Source organism: Mustela nivalis (genome assembly GCF_964662115.1).
Source record: "Mustela nivalis genome assembly, chromosome: 20".
Taxonomy (NCBI): Eukaryota; Metazoa; Chordata; class Mammalia; order Carnivora; family Mustelidae; genus Mustela; species Mustela nivalis.
This window is the reverse complement of record NC_139039.1, coordinates 34,874,199-34,881,276: the sequence shown is the minus strand read 5'-3', so window position 1 is coordinate 34,881,276 and position 7,078 is coordinate 34,874,199.

Below are 7,078 nucleotides of genomic sequence, written 5' to 3'. Positions count from 1 at the left end.
TCCTGCCCTTTCCTTTGTTATTGTTGAATATTTAACTCTACATCTCGCAAAACCTGAAGCAGAGTTTTTAAGCCCAGTGAAGACTGTTTTTTTTTTAAAGTGGTCACTTTTTTCATATTTTCTCCCTTATTTTCCCTTCCCAGCGTCCTCGCCCATGCCTGCAATTTGCACTTTGTCTGTTTAGAATCATTTCACTTCTACCTAAATAGTTTATGTTAGTATTTCACACACTGGGGTTCTAATAGAAACAAAGTCTCCGCTTCTGTTCATCTGGAGAGATAATCTTCATTTCACTCTTATTTTTGAAAGACATCCTGCGGAGTAGAGAATTCCAGGCTGAGCAATTGTCCCAGGCCAGTCAACTCTCATTCCCCAGGTCCCACCACTGTGCAAATGCAGCTGAGGGTCTCGGTGTTGCTCCCCTGACTTCACTACGACACCACACCCCAGTGCCGCTTGGCTTTAAGGTTTCGTCCTCTTGGGTTTTCCGCAGTTTGACTGTCATATGCCTGGATGTCTTGTCTTTGTTTTTATCCTACCAAGAGTGTGCCGAAGTCCTTCGACCTGTGTGCTTTGGGAATTTGGGGGAAATCTTGGGAAACTCTCATAACTGGGGCAATAATTTCGTGAAAATTCATGCTGCCTTCTTTGCATTCTCTCTGTCCCATCTCGGTCTCTCCCGTTGCTGCTCGGGTCACAGCTGCGTGGGGTGACAGCGCTGTGTGTCTTCTTCACTCCGCAGTACTCTAGAAGAAAACAAATCACCACCACCAGTCTTGAATTATCTAAAAGAAGTGATCCCTCTGTCCTAGTATAGTATCTTATGACATAGGGTAGATTAGAAGACATGTCTGAATGAATAAATATTTAAAAGGAGCAAGAACCCATTTCCAAAACGCCCATCTGACGCTTCTTCAGGACGTCGGCACGAACAGGGCAGCAGAGCGCTGCGTTCAGAGATACAGTCTGGCCGTACGATTCCTTCAGGGGCAGATGTAAAACGGAAGTCTTCTTTGTCTCATTCTGTCATACCTACTAGAATACACACATGAGCGGTCCCGCAGGCCATGGTTGTGGGCATTGCGGTAGACCATCTCTGAGAGATCGCTGGTTTTCTGGTTTGTTTTCCCCTTGGTCTCACAAGCCCAACCTCATATGAGCAACAACAATTTTCGCATCCCGTTTGGAACTCATGAAATGAGGCAGCTCTCGACAGAAGTCAGGACCTACTGCTCCAGATGGTTCCTCTGTGCAACCCCCGCCTTCCCAGGCCTGTAACGTCAGTGACAGCGTCCTGGCTTAATAGAAGAGAGCAGGTTTCAGGTCTGCTTCTCTATTCAGGTCTCCGGTGAACTTCCGTGTGGTGTTCCCTCCGAAAGTTCGTGGAAGCAGAATCCCAAAGGGCCCGTAAGCGCATGAAAACTGTCTCATCTCCAGAGTCACCAGCGAAATACCTTATCTTATCTCTGTCTGATCTCTTATCTCTGTCTGACCTCTGTCTTCGCAAACGTTAAAAATTCTGACAACCCAAGAATGTGGAGAAAAGATAATCCTTCTCTTCTGCTGTTGGGACTTTTAATAATAAAATAGCTAGTAAATTGGGATAGTCTCACCACCTAATCACAGGAGTTTCAGCTCTTGGCTCTGCTCAAGGACAAATGTACACTAGCTTTCACTGTAACATTGTTCATAGGAGAAAAAAATGGAAACCTAAACCTTTATTAACCAGAGAATGGAAACATATAATATACTTATATAGGTCTTATGTTATAAATGTTAGAATAATATTATATGTAGTATTCTAACTATGATACATTATGTACCAATTAATAGGATGAATCAAAGCTCTACAATAACCTGATTAGTAACATTTATGGTAAATTGCTTAAAGCTAGGTGTTAACATGGCTATAACTTTAAAACTATGTTGAAAGAAAAAAGCAACCTATACAAACTTATGTTCTGTGTTAAAAATACACATATTGTATTAAATAGCTTTTAGATATTTAATTAATAATTAATAATAAAAATGGGGCACCTGGGTGGCTCAGTGGGTTGAAGCCTCTGCCTTCGGCTTGGGTCATGATCTCAGGGTCCTGGGATCGAGCCCCACGTTGGGCTCTCTGCTTGGAGGGGAGCCTTCCTCCTCCTCTCTCTTTCTGCCTGCCTCTCTGCCTACTTGAGATCTCTGTCAAATAAATAAATAAAATATTTTTAAAAATTAATAATAAAATTAATAAAATTGTATTGTATTTAATATCTATTAGAAGATTAATTATATAGGAATGATGCCATTCTATTTATGGTAGCAGTTAATTCTGAGGAGAGAAAGAGGGGGGAGGGGTTCATTCTGATTAAGAAAAACAAAGAGATTGCCTCAACTGGTGTGTTACTTTATTTTTTAAATGATAAATATGACATACTATGCTTTCCCAAATCTGGATGATGAGGGCCTGTGTGTGGGGGTCTAAAGTAAGCGCTAGGGAGCACCTGGGCTTCTCTGCCTTGGGCTCAAGTCCTGTTCCCAGTGTCCTAGGATCAAGGCCTGCATTGGGCTACCTGCTCAGTGGGGAGTCTGCTTCTCCTTCCCCTCTGCCACTCTCCCTGCTCACTCCCTCCCTCTCTCTCTCAAATAAATAAAATCTTTTTTGTAAAGATTTTATTTATTTATTTGATAGAGATCACAAGTAGGCAGAGAGGCAGGCAGAGAGAGAGGAGGAAGCAGGCTCCCTGCTGAGCAGAGAGCCCAATGCTGGGCTCAATCCCAGGGTCCTGGGATCATGACCTGAGCCGAAGGCAGAGGCTTTAACCCACTGAGCCACCCAGGCGCCCCTCGAATAAATAAAATCTTAAAAAAAAAAATAAGTAAGCTCTAGGCCCAACGTGCAGCTTGAACTCGTGATCCCGAGATGGAGCGCCCCATGCTGTATGGACTGAGCTGCCAGCGCCCCTGAGGGCATGTGTCTTTCATATAGTTCCTTGTATTTCTCTCTATATTTTAATGTACATAAAAATAAACACAATATACAGAATCAAAGTGTTAACTCTGAAAATGGAAAGTAATGTCACTCCCAGGAAAGACCCAATTTGAGTTGTCATCCAAATTAAACTGAGGAATGTGTGGGAATGATGGTGGCACACCGCTTTCCGGGCACCCTTCTGGTAGAGTCAGAAGAGCACTCATGGGGGCCCTTAAGAGGAGCCGCAGGAGCCTGGGCTCCGGTGGCATCAGAGCCCCAGGCTCTAAGAGGACAGGGAGCGGTAGAGGAGGACAAAGCAAGAGACCAGGCGGCCTCGCGGACTGGCATGACACACCTGTCCCGTACGTTATGACAGGCCATGAGTGGCCCTGGGGAAGCCACAGTGTGCGAGACACCCCAAAGTGAAATCCTGTGCTGAGGAAGAGAGAGAAACGTGGCTGACAGGGATGATACTTGACTTTTTGGTTTCCAGGAAGTCGCTGTATCAGTTGTTGAGAGAGGACAATGGTCTCGTCCCCAGCAAAGCTAGGTTCCCAGCTTTGGGGTAGAACTCTGCCTAGCCAGCATTCAGAGAAGACGTTCTCTTGATTTCTCCTGGATTCCACATTCTATAAAAGCCAAAAGAGTTTTACCGACAACACAGAAACATAACAGAAGCAACTTTCTTTGAAAAATAGTTTAAATATAGTAAAGGTATTTGGGAAAAGACACAAAGGTATTTGAGGAAAGACACAAAGAGCCTGTGGGCTCTTGAGGCACAACGGAGTTGAAACAGTCCCCTAGAAGGCTTGGATAAATTTCAGGAAAATTCAGTCTTGAGAGGATTCTAGCAAACAGAATCCTAGTTGACTCGAGCTCCCGAGTTGTCTGACCTGTGAGCGTCAGTTCAGGAATCCGAATGCACTTCGCTTTGGGCCGCATCCCCAGATCAGCCTCCAGGGTGGGCCCCGCTGTGGTGGGCGGGTGGGTGGAGGGCGCAGCGGGTCTGGAGGCGGCAGCGGGGCAGGCAGGGGCAGCGGCCGCAGAGGAACCCCGCACCTGGCGCGGTTCTAGGCGTCTCTTGCCTTATGCGATCTCTGCCGCACCTGTGAGCGCATTTCAGCTGACCAGGTGAGCCTCTGCGCCAATCCTTGCAGATCCGCACAGGCTGAGCTAGGAGGCAGGCTCCTCACTCTCCACCGGAAGGGCGATCTCTCTTCGTACTTTTTTCCTCCCCCCGCACCCCGCCCCCCGCCCCTCCATCTCTGGGTTTCTGACAGCTTGACTCGGCAGAACTCATGAATATAAGAACAGCAAGCTGATTACTTTGCATTTTCTTGTCACCCAACTGTTGTCTGTGCGGTCTCTTCGAAAAAAATGAATAATTCCACAAAGGAGGGGGTTCATGCTTAGGGAGCTTTTTGCAAACTCATTAAATTGATGGCTTTTGGAGAGGGATCAAGGAGAGAAGCCAAGATTGGGGGTGGGGGAGCAGAGAAAGCCTTCACTGTAATCTGCTTTCTAGAATAAGGTTTTTACTATGTATGTTAATCAATGGAAAACAAATTAGATAAGCCTTAGTGAAATGTACTAGCAGTAAGTATTGAACTAGAAGTATCAGGTGCAGAGGACGGAAGGAAGGGAGGGAGAAAGGAAAGGGAAAAAATCAAGTTAATTGCAGACGGAATAGCTCTACACGTACCACATATCCTTAAAAATACAAACTCTAGAACGCATAGAAAATGCCGAGTACACCAAGCAAAAAGGTACTGCCAGCTATGACAGAGCCTGACTTTTGCACATGTAACACCAACTCCCATGGTAAAGCAAGGCAGAAATGGGAAATGTAGGCATGCATTAAAAAAATGTCAAAAGAGGGTGCCTGGGTGGCTCAGTGGGTTAAGCCGCTGCCTTCGGCTCAGGTCATGATCTCAGGGTCCTGGGATCGAGTCCCACATCGGGCTCTCTGCTCAGCAGGGGGCCTGCTTCCCTTCCTCTCTCTCTGTGATCTCTTCCCTTCCTCTCTCCTACTGTGATCTCTCTCTGTCAAATAAATAAAATCTTTAAAAAAAAAATGTCAAAAGAATTTTATCCGCGAGAGGCTTATTTCGGATTACAAAAGGCCCAACCCAGGAAGTGGCAGAGCTATTTATAAAGACATTCTCCTACACAATAAATGACATAATCAAGAAAAATGGGGGGGAGGCTCTATCCTGATTTATGCAAGACGGGGGTGGGGTGGGTAAAACTGCTCCCAAAATGTCCGTTTCTCATCAGTTCGTCATTCTGTCTAGATGTCAGCAGCAGCTTAACACAGAAAGCACATGGTAGGCACCTAACCATCTCCTCGGAGCCTCCCTGTGCTTTTATCCTGGGGGCATAGGACGTGCACTTGCACTTGCGAAGTGTGCAGTGTCGTTAAAAGTGCTCCAGGGCGATGGGCCCCGAGAGCCACTAGATGTCAGCATCTGATAATCCTCTCAAAAAGACTCAGTCTGCCTTGTATTCTCTCTGCGACAGACTTTCTGTTCAGCCATTTTCTCTGTCCCCAAAAAGAGGGAATGGGAAACTGTACACCATTGTAAACAATCACGTCACATTCGAGAAAAGCTCAGCAATTCATTCAATGTAACTATTTTTCTTCCAAACACAGGTTTTATGATCTGTTAAGCGGAGATAATAATACAAATATCTTTATGTGTATATATACATATGTGTGTGTGTAAATATACCGATCACTATAGGCAGGTAACACACATTGCCATGATTTGAGAAGACATTGATTAAAGTATATTCTTACCTCCTTAAGCTCTCCACAAATGTCCCCTCTCTTTTCAGTGGTATTTCATGGGCTATGTCATGGGAAAAATGAAAACAGCTGATCATTTCTTTCCTGTTTTTACCCTGTTGTAGATTTAGCCCTTTCTGTATTTTGTGTTGCTATGTTTGGCTTTCTTAACACTTTTGCAGATCTACCATTTGTTTGAGGGCTAGGAGAGTCTCTTGCCCATCCTAGGTGCAGGATAAAATCAGCGAACATGTATGAATGAATTAATGTATGGATTAATTAATTCATCGCGAGGAAATAATTTCGAAGGCAAGTCATCATGTCTCTTAAGCTAGGCCGTATACATTGGAGAAGGCACGTGGAGAATATTTGTCATTACATTTCCTTGGACGGCATATACTAGACATCTTCAAATAAGAACTAAGCAATTACAGTTGCCCAAGAGTATTACTTTGTCTTCACACCTAACTTTGGAGAGAGGAGTGCCAGGGAGAGAGGGAGTTTCTGTCTCCATCCCAACTATAAAGGATACAACTCAAGTGGCACCTTCCAGAGCCCTCCGCCTACAGCTGACAATGGAGTGTCACACAGAATCCTTGTATGGGTAGGTGTCCGCTTCAGGGAGAAGGGCACAGGTGGAACTGGGGAATTTGGGCACTCGCAAGGGTCCTGAGGATTACTTAGCAATGGTTTCCTGTTGTGGTTACAGTTTGGGTGGGATTTCCTTCAGTCCACTGGGTGACGTCATTGGTTCAATCCCAATTTTGAAACAAGGTCCCTCCTTTCCTCTGAGAAACTGTAGCTACAGACTGAGAACGTAAACCTACTCATTCATATCGATTCAGCTGAACTCTGGGAGGCACTGTGCTAAGTTCTGGGGTGGGTGTGCGTGGGGTACAAAGATAGAGTCAAAAGAGTCCCTGTTCCAAAGAGTTTAAAACAAAACAGCTGACTAAATGACAACCTATTAAAAGTCTTAATGTCCCGTAATTTATGAATACTTGAAACTCACATAGAACAATAGGCAAAAAATTCTCATTAGTGCATTTAACACATAGATCAGATCTTACCAGCTGACTTTTTCACATGAAGTAATTGAAACTTTTAGATAGGATGGCTTGCTGCAGGCTCTGGAGTGGGATGAGATGACATAGTCACCCTCACTGGCAAGCTAGTAATCTGTCCTGTAACTCCTGTAGACTCATACTGAAAACAATTTGTTGAAAAAGAGATGCAACAGAAAAGGCGAATTCTGGAGTCGGTCTATGTTCGGCATCACTCTTAATGCGATAACGCTGTAGGATGGCTCCTGGGCACCAAATACTGGGTGG